This window comes from Vombatus ursinus, unplaced genomic scaffold (assembly GCF_900497805.2).
Source record: "Vombatus ursinus unplaced genomic scaffold, bare-nosed wombat genome assembly UNPS02009975.1, whole genome shotgun sequence".
NCBI lineage: Eukaryota > Metazoa > Chordata > Mammalia > Diprotodontia > Vombatidae > Vombatus > Vombatus ursinus.
This window is the reverse complement of record NW_020949753.1, coordinates 3,818,715-3,831,888: the sequence shown is the minus strand read 5'-3', so window position 1 is coordinate 3,831,888 and position 13,174 is coordinate 3,818,715. Positions and strand designations below refer to the sequence as shown.

General features: G+C 36.6%; 1 pseudogene; it reads right to left on the bottom strand.

Annotated features, from left to right (window-relative positions):
- Positions 1–5,013: 5,013 nt before the first annotated feature.
- On the bottom strand, positions 5,014–5,659 carry LOC114036713 (annotated as a pseudogene).
- Between the last annotated feature and the right edge of the window lie 7,515 nt (positions 5,660–13,174).

Below are 13,174 nucleotides of genomic sequence, written 5' to 3'. Positions count from 1 at the left end.
TTGGTTCTGTTCACTTCACTATGCACCAGTTCATGTAAGCCTTTCCAGATTTTCCTGAAATCATCCTGCTTGTCATTTCTTATAGCACAATAATATTCCACTATAATCATATACCACAGCTTGTTTAGCCATTCCCCAATTGATGTGCATCCCTTTGATTTCTAGTACTTAGCCACCACAAAGAGAGTTACTATAAATATTTTTGTACAAATAGATCCTTTTCCCCTTTTTTTTGGATGTCTTTGGGATATAGACCTAGCAGTGGTTTTGCTGGATCAAAGGGTATGCCCAGTTTTATAATCTTTTGGGCATAGTTCCAAATTGCTCTCCAGAATGATTGGATCAGTTCACAACTCCACCAAGATTGCATTAGTGTCCTGGTTTTCCCACATCCCCTCTAACATCCAATATTTTTCTTTTTTGTCCTATTAGCCAACCTGATAGGTGTGAGCTGGTACCTCAGAGTTGTTTTAATTTGTATTTCTCTAATCAATAGTGATTTAGAGCACTTTTTTATGTGACTATAGATAGCTTTGATTTCTTTGTCTGAAAACTGCCTGTTCATATCCTTTGATCATTTATCAATTGGGGAATGACTTGAATTTTTGCAAATTTGATGCAATTCTTTATATATTTGAGGAATGATGCCTTTATCAAAGATATTTGTTGCAAAAATATTTTCCCAGTTTTCTGCTTTCCTTATAATTTTGGTTGTATTGCTTCTGTGCAAAAATTTTTAATTTTACATAATCAATATTATCTATTTTACATTTTGCAATGTTCTTTATGTCTTCTTTGGTCCGAAAGTATCCCCTTACCCATAAATCTGACAGATAAACTATTCTATGCTCTCTTAATTTGCTTATAGTGTCATTCTTCAGGTGTAAATCATGTATTTATTTTGACCTTATATTGGTATGGTCTATACATAGTTTCTGCCATACTGTTTTCCAGTTTTTTCAGCAGTTTTTGTCAAATAATAAGTTTTTGTTCCAAAACCTTGGCTCTTTGGGTTTTTTATATACCAGATTACCATAGTCATTTACTATAATGTAATTTGTACCTAATCTATTCCTCTGATTCACCACTCTATTTCTTAGCCAGTTCCAGATTGTTTTGATAATTACTGCTTTATAAATACAGTTTGAGATTTGGTACAATTAGACCACCTTCTTTCACATTTTTTTTCACTGATTCCCTTGATATTCTTGACCTTTTGTTCTTCCAGATGAATTGTTATTACTTTTTCTAGCTCTATAATATCATTTTTGATAGTTTGGTATGGCACTGAATAAATAGATTAGTTTAGATAGAATTGTAATTTTTATTATACTGGTTTGGCCTACCCATGAGCAATTAATATTTTTCCAATTGTTTAGATCTGACTTTATTTGTGTGAAAAGTGTTTTATAGTTGTGTTCATATAGTTCCTGGGTGTGTCTTGGCATGTAGACTCCCAAGTATTTCATATTGTCTACAGTTATTTCTTCCTCTTTGACCAATTTGGTTGAGATTGAGGTTCAAGTGTTGTCTGCCCCAACCTCACCATTTTCCTTTCCTTTGCAAAAGCTCTCCATTGTGCTCCTCTTTTATGTGAGATAAGTTTTCTAATTTTTCCTCTCCCTTCACCCTTTACTCAGGTTTCACCCTTTACCCCTTTCTTACTTATTCATTTTTTTAGATCATCCCTACATAATTGTAGAATCCTTGTAACTTTCCTAATAAATATAAAGTTCTTTTGAGTTATATGTTTCATCCCCACATATAGGAATGTAAACAGTTTAACTTTATTAAGTCTGTTATGAGTTCTCTTTCACGTTTGCCTTTTTACTCTTCTCTTGAGTCTTAGGTTTAAATGTCAAATTTTCTAGCCAGCGCTGGTCTTTCCATCACGAATGCTTGAAAGTTTTTTATTTCATTAAATATCAATTTTACCCTGAGGGATTATACTCAATTTTGCTGAATAGGTTATTCTCAGTTGCAATCCCATCTTCTCTGCCTTCTGGAATATCATATCTTAAGCCTTCTACTCCTTTAATATGGAAGCTACTAAGTCCTGTGTGATCCTGACTGTGGTTTCACAATATTTGAATGGTTTCTTTCTGGCTGCCTGAAGTATTTTCTCTTTGACCCAGGAGCTCTGTAATTTGACTATAATATTCCTAGGGATTTTCACTTTGGGGATCTCTTTCAGGAGATTGTTACGTATTCTTTCAATTTCTATTTTACCCTTTGGTTCTAGTATATCGGGGCAACTTTTTTTTAACCCCATAAATGTCTTTCTCTTTCTAATATTTTTCTGTTATAGTTTCTGGGGATAATTAGACCTTTCTTTTCTGTCTCTTATTTGGGAGTGTTAGAAAATTGAGTAATATGCTTATGTTCTGTTGTTGTTTGAATGCTTCAAGTGTCTCTCTTTTATTGTATGTCCATAGAGTAAAAGAGTTGCTATGAATATTTTTTGTACATTAGTGTCCTTTCCCACTTTCTTTTATCACTGTAGTTGTTATAGTCCTAGTAGCAGTATTGCTGACTTAAAGGGTATGTACAGTTTAATAAATTTTGGGAGCATGGGGCCAAATTTCATTCCAGAATGCTTGAACCAGTTAATAGCTCCACCCAAAGTGCATGTGACCAAAGGGCTACAAAACCATGCATACCTTTTGAACCAGCAATACGATTACTAGATTGGTGTTCCAAAGAGATAAAAAACAAAAAAGAAAAAGACCTATGTGTGCAAAAATATTTATAGCAGTCCTTTTAGTGGTGGCAAAGAATTGGAAATTGAGGGGATATTCAACAACTGGGGACTGGCAGGACAAGTTATTGTTTATGATTGTGATTGAATACTATTTTGTTATAAGAAATTATGGGCAGGATACTCGTGGAAAAACCTGGAAAGTCTTACATGAATTGATGCAAAATGAAATGAACAGAACCAGGAGGACATAGTATATAGTAACAACAATATTGTATGATCATCAAATGTGAATGACTTTGCTATTCTCAGTAATGCAATGATCCAAGAACTCAGAAAGACTTATGATAAAAAATGCTATCCATCTTTAGAGAAAGAACTGTTGGAGGCTGAATGCTGATTGAAGCATACTTTACTTTATTTTTCTTTTTTTGTTTGTATTTTCTTTCACATGACTAACATGAAAATACATTTTGCATAACTGTACGTGTATAACCTATATCAAATTGCTTGCCTTCTCAATGAGGGGAGGAGGGAAGGGAGGAAGGAAGAGAATTCGGAACTCAAAAATTTAAAAAGCATGCTAAAATTCTTTTTATATGGAACTGGGGAAAAAGAAAATACTGAATTTTTTAAAAGTGCGTTAAAGTACTTGTCTTTCCATTGCCCTTTCAGCATTTGTCATTTTCCTTTTTGGTCAACTTTACCAATCTTATGGGTTTGAGGTGGTACCCCAGCATTATTTTAATTTGTATTTCTCTATTAGTGATTTAGAGCATTTTTTTGGTATGGCTGTTGATAGTTTGTATTTCTTCCTCTGAAAAACACCTATTCATATCCCCTGACGATATGTCAATTGAGGGAATGAGTTTTGTTCTCATACATTTAACTTAGTTTCCTATACATTTTAGAAATAAGACATTTATCAGAGAAAACCACTGCAAAGATTTCCCCCAATTAATTGCTTCTCTTCTAATGTTAGCTGCATTTGTTTTGTTGCTGCAAAACTTTAATTTTATGCATTAAAAATTGTCCTTTTTACCTCTTGCGAATATTTCCATCTGCTTGGTCATGAAATCTTCCCCTGACAAGTTACTTTCTTTGATGCTCCTCTAATTTATTTATGATAAAACACTTTATGTAAGTAAAGTATCTATTTGGAGCTTGTCTTAGGATAGAGTATGAGATGTTGATCTATACCTAGTTTCTGCCAGAGTGCTTTCCAAATTTTTCTCAAATACTGAGTTTTTTCTCAATAACTAGGATTGTTGGGCTTATCAAACACAAAGCTACTGTGCTCTTTCACTGGAGCATCTAGTCTGTTCCATTGATCAACTTCTCTGTTTCTTATCCACTACCAAATTCTTTTGATGATTACAGCTTTGTAGTATAGTATGAAATCCAAGCCACCTTTGTTCACTGTTTTTTCATTTTTTTGTCTCTGCAGATCAATTTTGTTATTATTGTTTCTGGCTCTATAAGGTAATCCTTTGGTAGTGTGATTGGTATGGAATAGAATAAGTAAATCGAATGGTCATTTTTATTATCTTGATTCAGTGTACCTGTAAGTAATTGTTGTTGTTTGTCCTTTGTTTTTGAAGAGGACCAGTGACATCATGGGGTGATGTCTTGACTCATGAATTAGATTTTAGTGAGACAGAGATGCACCAAGTTGTCACCCTTCCTTTCTCTTCCAGAGTCATCGAAGTCAGTGGCAAGACAGAAGTCAAGATAATTGGAGATAAACTGGAATGCAGAGGATGATCTTGGCATCGTTGATGTCTGACCAAGCTCTAAGTTCTCCACAGCATCTGCCTCAGCCTCCTTCAGGGCCACTAGAATAGTTTTCTATTCTATTATTTCTGTAACGAATGTTTTGTAATTGTGTTCATATAGTTCTTGTGTGTTACTTGGCAGGTAGACTCCAAAGTATTGCATATAATTTTAAATGGAATTTCCCATTTTATCTCTTTCTGTTTAACTTTGATGGTGACGAACAATATCCAATCTTGATGACTTGTGTGAGTTTATTTTATATCCTGCAACTTTGCTATAGCTAATTGTTTCAATTAGTTTTTTGTTGTTGTCGTTGAATCTCTACGGGTTCTCTAAACAAAGCATCATATCACCTGCAAAAAGTCATCATTTTGTTTCCTCTGTTCATTTCTTTGATTCCTTTCTTGTCTTATCATTATAAATAGCAAACCCAGGTTATCATGATAAAGGGCACTGCTGGGAAAAAGTGACGAGTTCAAATCAAATCTCACATTTAAGTTTATATTTTCCCTTGAAAAGCCATTATGTTAAATGGGGTTTTAAGGCAAAATGTTTGTATTTAGAACCGAAAAAGTCTTGTCGGCTTCATGGTAGAGCCTTGTGTCATTCACCCTGATAAGCACACCATCAATTCTTAAGAAAAATCTCAACAGTGAGAGCGGGAGGGGCAGGAGGGAGTGGGAAAAGCTGGAAGGCATCGCTCTAATTTTCACACTTAAGCTTGAAACTCCAGGAACACGAAGCTCACCTTCAAACAACAGAGCCTCTTCAAAAAATTCCCTCTATTCCTGGCTTTCAGTTTCTTTGTGACTCTATGATTTGTTGTAGGGACAACCTTTAACTTAAGCGCTTCACCAAGCAATGGTCCTTTGTGATCTGTTATATAGGTTCAATCATATGGTCTAATCATGTCTTTGGGGTGTTCTCTCTCCGTTCTGCTCTCTGACCATTCTTCAGTAACATGCCAAATTCAGTAAAATGCCAACAAAATTTTAAAGCATTCCCATTGAACTCAGCTCCAAAGCCAGAAACACGATGGATTCTTGAAACGTTGCATCCAAACATTTCAGGAACATCAGCTCATTTCTCCACATCCGCCGACTTCGTGATGTGCGTCTTGGCCGCCGTTAGCTTCCAGGGCTGGAAGAACTCCTGGCAGATCTTTTGAAAGCCGCGAATCATCATGACCGTGGGCACAGCGAGGAACCAGCGTGAGCCCAGCTGGCGACGGTGGCAGCCTTCCTCCTCCCCTGCCCCTTCCTCTGCCTTCTCCCCCTTCTCTTCCAAGCAGGTCCCATCCCCAGCCGCCATTCCCAGGCCCCGCCCAGCCCGCACCTGAGCCACCGAGACCTCCTGCTCCTGCCTCTTTCAATTTCTTTTTCTAAGGTAAGGTTATGTATAAGTATCCTCTTTCCTGTTCTGTTAATCTGGACAGTTTGTACTTTTGTAAATTTCATCCACTTAGTTTAGATTGTCATACAGTTGGCAAAACAGCTCTTAATAATTTCCTTTATTTCTTCTTCATAGTTTGTTAATTTACTTTTTTCATTTTTAATAACTGATAATTTGGTTTTCTTCCTTCCTTTTAAAAATAAAAGTAGTTAATGGCTTATCTATGTTATTGGGTTTTTTTTAAACCAGGTCTTAATTTTATTTATTAGTTTATTTTTTTACTTTCATTTGTGTTAATCTCGCTTTTAATTTCCAGGATTTTTATTTTGTATTAACTTTTTAAAAATTTGTCGATTTTCTAATTTTATTTAGTTGCATGCCCAATTCACCAATCTGCTTTTTCTCTTTTTTATGAAAGAGTGTCTGTATATGTGTGTGTGTGTGTATGTATGTATATGTATATGTACACACACACATTTTCCTTTAAGTGCTGCTTTGGCTGCATTCCACAAATTTTTCTATGCTGTGTCATTACTGTCAATATTATTATTTTTATATTTTTTTATATATTTTTAAAGAAATTTATTGTTTCGATGATATATTCTATATTGCTATGCTATAGTTTTCAATTAATTTCATTTCAAAAATCGTTGTTTCAAATGCCCTTTATTGAATGTAATTTTTGTTACATTATGGTTGGTAAAGATACATTTAATATTTATACTTTTCTACATTTTTGGTGTGTTTTTATGCTTTACACAAGGCCTTTGTGTGTGTGTGTGTGTGTGTGAAGGCATCAGGCACAGTTTAAAAAGAGGTATTTTCTTTTTTATTCTCATTCAATATTCTCCAGTGGTCTGTCATAACCAGCTTTTCCAAAATTCTTTTCAAATGCTTAATTTCTTTCTTGTTTATATTTTTTTTGATAGACTTATCTTGGTGTAAGAAGAGGTTTTACAACTACTATAGTTTTACAGTCTATTTCTTCCTGTAACTCATTTAACTTTTCCTTTAAATATTTAGATGCTATGTCATTTGGTGTATACATGTTTAATATTAATATTTATTCACTGTGGTACCTTTTGGCAAAATGTAGTTTCCCTGTTGATCTCTTTTAATAAGGTCTCTTTTTTCCTTTGCTTTGTCTGATATTGTGATTATTACCCTTGCCTTTTTTACTTCAGCTGAAGCATAATAAATAATGGATTTTTTGTTTATTTATTTTTTGCAAACAACATATTGTTGGATTCTGATTTCTTACACATTGTGCAATCCTCTTCTGTTTTATTGGTGAGTTCATCCCTTTCACATTGACTGTTATGATTTCGAACTGAATTTTCTGCCTTCTTCCCTCCATTGTAGTCTCTTATTTTTCTTTCTTTTTTTTCCCTGCTCCCCTTTTTAGGAGTTTGTTTTCTTCTGACTATTGCCCCCTTTACTTTCCCTCTTGTTCTCCACCTCTTTTCCTTCATTCTTTTTCCTTCTTATTTCTATTTTGGATTAGATGTATTTCTCAATTTTTGAGGTTCAGGTGTGGCCTGCTCTCCCCCCAAACCAAAGCTGAGTAGAAAATTTGACGTACAAACACAGTAGTCAAGGGAAGCATTAAAAAGGTGAATATGAGTGAGAAATCATGAAGGATGATACACGGTTAAGTTTTTTACATTCTTATATGAGGAGATGACCCTCAGAAGTTTATCATCACTAGAACTCACAGAGGGAGTCTAATTAAACAAAGGGTCTGGGGTGATTCTGATATCTTCAGACTGGGTGGGCAAGAGGAATTCACTGGCAGAAGGGGAAAGGGAGAGGAAGAACAGGAAAATTATCTTATAAATGGAGTGTTGGACGAGTCATTCATAACTTTCTGAGCCCTTGGGCTAGGCATTAAGGCTGTCTCAGGAATAAAACGAAATTCACCAATCTAATTCAAATAACTTCTGGAATGACAGCATTTGCCCCACTTGGATGGCAATCCTCTTATCTTCAGGGCTGGTGCATCCCCGCATACCAGTGCCTTGCCCCAGTTCCATTTGTTTTTTAATTCTCTGGTTGAATACACTCCTCAACCCTGAAAGAATGTGGCCATCTATACATTTCTCTCCTCAGCAAATGGCTGAGTAGAGCTATGGTCTGCTGTTTGTTGCAGAACTGTGGTGTGAAGAAAGAGCACACAGGCAGAGATGGCTGCAGTAGCAGCAGAGAAATTGCACAAATAGTGGTCAGGTAGTGCCTTGATGATTTATAGAGGTTGGTGGGGGCAGTGTGAGGGATTAGAGTTCCCCCCTACAAATTTATAAGACTGCTAACTATGTCAAGTTTCTTGACTTGGAGGAGATTGGGGACTGGAGAAAATATCTAGTCTTCCATCTTATAAGAACATTATCTTTTATTCCTATATCAGCTTTAACCCCATAGTTTAACAATCAAAATATGACCATATAGTCAATTTCAATATTATGAGCAAGTTCACTATCTGAAAAGCAGTATGGTAAAATGGCTAGATTGTATAGATGGTCTGCCCTGAAACCTAAAGATGTACAAATTTTAGAGACAGACACTTCTGATAAAAATATAATAGTGTGTCACATGACCCAACACAATGAATGACTACAATTTTCTCTGATCCTCACTATCTCTAAAAACTTTCTAAAATAAATATTATGGTCAAGATGTAAAGTAATTACAGCTATCTCTAAAGTTAAAATAACAAGAACACTCATTGTTATAACCTGATAAATATACCTGAAGGCTATTTATCTCTAAGGTGCTCATTCAGCACCTACCCTTTCAGCAATGCCTTGCTGGTCATCTCTACTAGTACACGTGAACTTCCACTTCCAGGAACCAAGATGGTGGAGTAAGAGGTGAATATCTCCCTATTAACTCCTGAAAGCCCAGAAAATATCACCCCAGGAAAAATCCTGCAACAGCTGAACCAGAAGAAAGATGGGGTGCAGCAGTCCAATAGCCCAGGTAGCTTGAGGAGCTAACTGGAAAGGCTCCTCCTGCCCTAGGGGAAGGGGAGCAGTAAGGAACGGAAGGCATCCCAGCAAGCTGATGGAAAGCCCCTCCTCAGCATACCAGGAAGAGATCCTGAAGCCCAGGTGGTGGAGCAGGCAAACACCAACACCTGGACCCCCCAGTGACTCACTGAGGGTGGGGAACTGGTGGAAACCAGCTTAGAAAACCACCAGGTTCCTCAGCATTCTACAGCAACCAGCACTCCCAGTGCCTCAGCCAAACTAAGGGAAGCAGCACTCCAAGGGGCCCCAGGTGGATACAACATCCATCTGAAAGGAGCTGAAGAAAGGAAAAGGAAAGGCCTGGGTGAGCAGGAAATCTCCAGGGGCCACACTACCCAATCCTACTCCTAGAGTTTCAGTGTTGCTGATTCCAGCCCAATGCCAGGTAAGCTGCCAGAACCCTACAGCCTCCAACTGCCAACATTGGAGGCCCCAGCACACAAAGCCAGCGACCAGGCCCTAGGCTCCCAACACAAGAAGCTTGGATCAGTGCCCTCTGCTCCCCAGCAGGAGAGCCCAATCTCTTTAAAGGCCAAGAAATAAGCAAACACCATGAGCAAAAAGAAACGTACGATAGATTCTTATTATGGAAAGAGTGAAGATCAAGGCAGAAATTCTGAAGAGGACAACATTGTCAACAAACCCACATCTGGAACCTCAAAAGGGAATATGAACTGGTCTAAAGCACAAAAGCCTTTTTAGAAGAGCTCAAGAAGGATTTTAAAAGTCAAATGAGAGAGGCAGAAGAAAAAATGGGAAAAGAAATGAGAGGGATGCAAGAGAGAGTCAATAGCTTGGAAAAGGAAAGACAAAAATTAACTGTAGAAAACAAGTCCTTAAAAAATACAATTGGCCAACTGGAAAAAAAAAAGTATACTGAAGAAAACAAGTCTCTACTAGTACACCCTTCCCAGGCCCCACCCTAACCCTGCCATTTGGTGACAACAAGAAACAAAACTCAACTCCCTCCCTCTTCCCCAACAATCTGTGCAGTGGAGGTGAAAATATATTTAAGCATGTTTTTTCTGCTTGAAGTGGCAGCTACTATACCACAGCAATCAGTGTTCAGTCAGAGAAGTAAGGAACAGAGGGAACTGGGGATAAGGAACCAGTGTGTGCAGGGGGTCTTCACCAGGGAATAGAATATTAATACCATAATGCAAAATGGCACTATGATACCACTACTAAAAACAACAATTCATAATTATGTAATACTTTAAGGTATGAAATTCACCTTAAGTACATACACTATTTCACTTGATCCTCACAAAATCCCTGAGTTATAATAATTTTCTATAATAACCATAATTTGGATTTAGGATTAGTTCAGTAAACATAGGGGCAAAAGTGCTAAGGTTCTGAATGAGCTGATGCTGGGGAGGGCACCCAAGAAATAACATCAGGGAGAAAGGGAGACTCAAAGAAACAGTAGAAATACCATGTGGAGTAGATGGAATGAGAAACACACCAGAGAGAAGCCAAGGGCTGCGCAATTCTGATTTCATTTGTTTTTTCTGCCCACAAGAATGACTTTTGGACAGAACAAAAATGGTTTCTAGGTAGTTGGTAATCAAGATAAGTAAGGAGATAGTAAGAGAGGACTTAACTACCCTAAATAAATTCAAGTTACTTGGCACAGATGAACTACATTGTACAGTGTTGAAAGTGGCAGGTGTGATTGCTGAGTCACTGACTGAAAGAATGCAGAAAATGAAGACTATCATAGGATTAGATATCAGCATGTGCTGATGTTTTGTTTTATTTTGTTTTTTGAAAAGAGAAGAGAATAGATTCTGAAGGTAGACTACGGACTTGACTTTGATTCCTGGAAAAATTAAGCATGTATAAATACTTAAGGAATGTTTAGTGAACATCTAGAGAAAGGGATAGTGATCACAAAGAGCTGGCATGACTTTAGCAAGAACAGGTGATGTCAGATGACTATTTCCTTTTTGAGGCATGGCTTCTATTCTGGTAGACAATGAGAGTGCTGTAGTTATAGTTTATATTTTATAATTCATATACGTATATGTATAATATTTATATTTATTTTAGCAATGCGTATGACAAACTAACACATGCTATTCCTGCAGAAACTTTGGAAAGAGGATTACATGATAGTACAATTAGAGTGATTAGCTGATTAATCAGACTTAGTTAACAGACTCAAAGAATAGTCATTAATGATTTCATATCAAATAGGTCAGCTGTCTCCAATGGGGTATTAGAGATTTCTACTTGGTAAATGGATAAGATATGGAAAGAAGCAAGTTTAAATTTGATGTCGGGAAAAACCTCGTAACAGAGGTATCCCCAACTCATAAAGTGGTGGATTCCTTCTACTTGTATATATTCAAACACAGGCTAGATGACATCTTGCTGAATATGTTGTATGGGGATTCATTTCCAAGTATTGGTTGAATGAGAGGGCAGCTGAGGTCCCCTCTGATTCTCAAATTCTGTAACCCTGTGCTGTCATTCTCCTGATCAAGATGCGTCAGTCATTCCCTGTTGCCTCTGGGATAAAATAATAACTCCTCAGTTTGACATTTAAAGCCTTTCACCATTGGGTTTTTCCTAGGCTGATTTCATATTACTACTCTTCAAACAGTTTACATTTTAGGGGCAGCGACGTGGCACAGTGGATAAAGCGCTGGCCCTTGAGTCAGGAGGACCTGAGTTCAAGTGGCCTCAAACACTTGACACTAGTCGTGTGACCATGGGCAAGCCACTTAACCTCGATTGCCTCACCAAAAAAAAAAAAAAAAACAACAGTCTATATTTTAGTCAATCTATCCTACTTGATGCTCAACATACAGATATTTTGCACAGAACTGGCACATAGTGGGTATTCAATAAATGCTCCTTGAATTTAATCAAATTATGTCTCTTGGTCACTGTTTGCTTTTGGTAATGCCAGGTTCCTTGATTTTTTTATGAGAATTTAGTATCTTCTTCTCTTACAGATATATTGAAAAAAAATCATCCTTCAACACCTGCAAATCACATCTCTCCATCATGTTCTTCTGAGTATATTTGGTCTCTCCTGGGAAGCTGCTCTCACCACCTCTGTGACATTTCTGCTTCTCATGCAGAATATCAGGGGATGTGATGTTAAACCCTGTACACTGTGGTTCTGCTGTAATTGATGGAGGAAAGAGGTTGTTATAGAAATCTTTACAAAATTTTTCCTATTTTATTTTTCATGTTTGTTGTCCATCTAATTTCATCCTAGAAAACCCTAGGGATGATTTGGCCTTGGTATATTTCTTGCCAAGTCTTCTGTAGACTTGTCATCTCCACTGCTTCTTGCTAGTTTGTGAGGAGATACTGCTTAAATGTTCTACCATCTTTGATATTTTTCAAAATAATTTATATTCCAAGCTACTGGCATCATTGACCACCGTATCTCTTGGCTTTCAAGGATATTAAGTATTTCCTAGCTAAAGTGTCCTTGAAGGGACTGATTTACATCAGTTAAATTTCCTTATTACTGATTTGTAACATATAGAAACCCAAAGCTGGGGGTTTGAGTCATGAATTATATTGGGGGGTTTCATCATCGATTTTGAATCATTTATTTTAGTTTATGCCTCTAAAAACATAAGAATTTGACATATTTTGCCCTACCCCACCATAACTCTTTTTTCTCCTTCACTGCATCAGAATCTATCATATTCTAAGTCTCTACAGCAAAGGCAAAAAGAAAGTCCCGTAGTCCTATGCAAGCATTTATGATAAAAATATATTGAATAAGATACTGCCGCAAAGTACATATGTTTTGGCAGTGGGTCAGTCCTATGAATGACACATATTTTGTATCTATAACTGAAGACCAGGAAAAGCACTGTGGATGTACATTACTGTCTTTCTGTGACTAAATTCTCAACAATTCCTCTTTAAAAAGGAAGAAAAACATGGGTAAGCTATAAGAACTAGCTCTTTGGGAGGTCTTTCTATATGTAGTTCTTTTTCTCATTTCCTTTATCTATAATGTTAATTTGTTAAGGGAGAATGAAGAAAGGAAATTGGGATTTTATTTTCACATGAAGTCTTAATATTGATAAGAGCACAAGAAAGATGAGATTCAGGTTGCATAGAGTCATACATTTTATGTAGATGGTGTGGTGACTTGTCATTCTCTGGCAGTAAAGGAGAATATTCCTACACAAGAAGAATAATTTGTCTTAGTCAAATAAGGTGAATTTTTCATTTTCATGGCCAAATTAGATGCCTAAAGTATTAGTATTTTAGGACCACCATGATAGGTGTTAAGATTGAT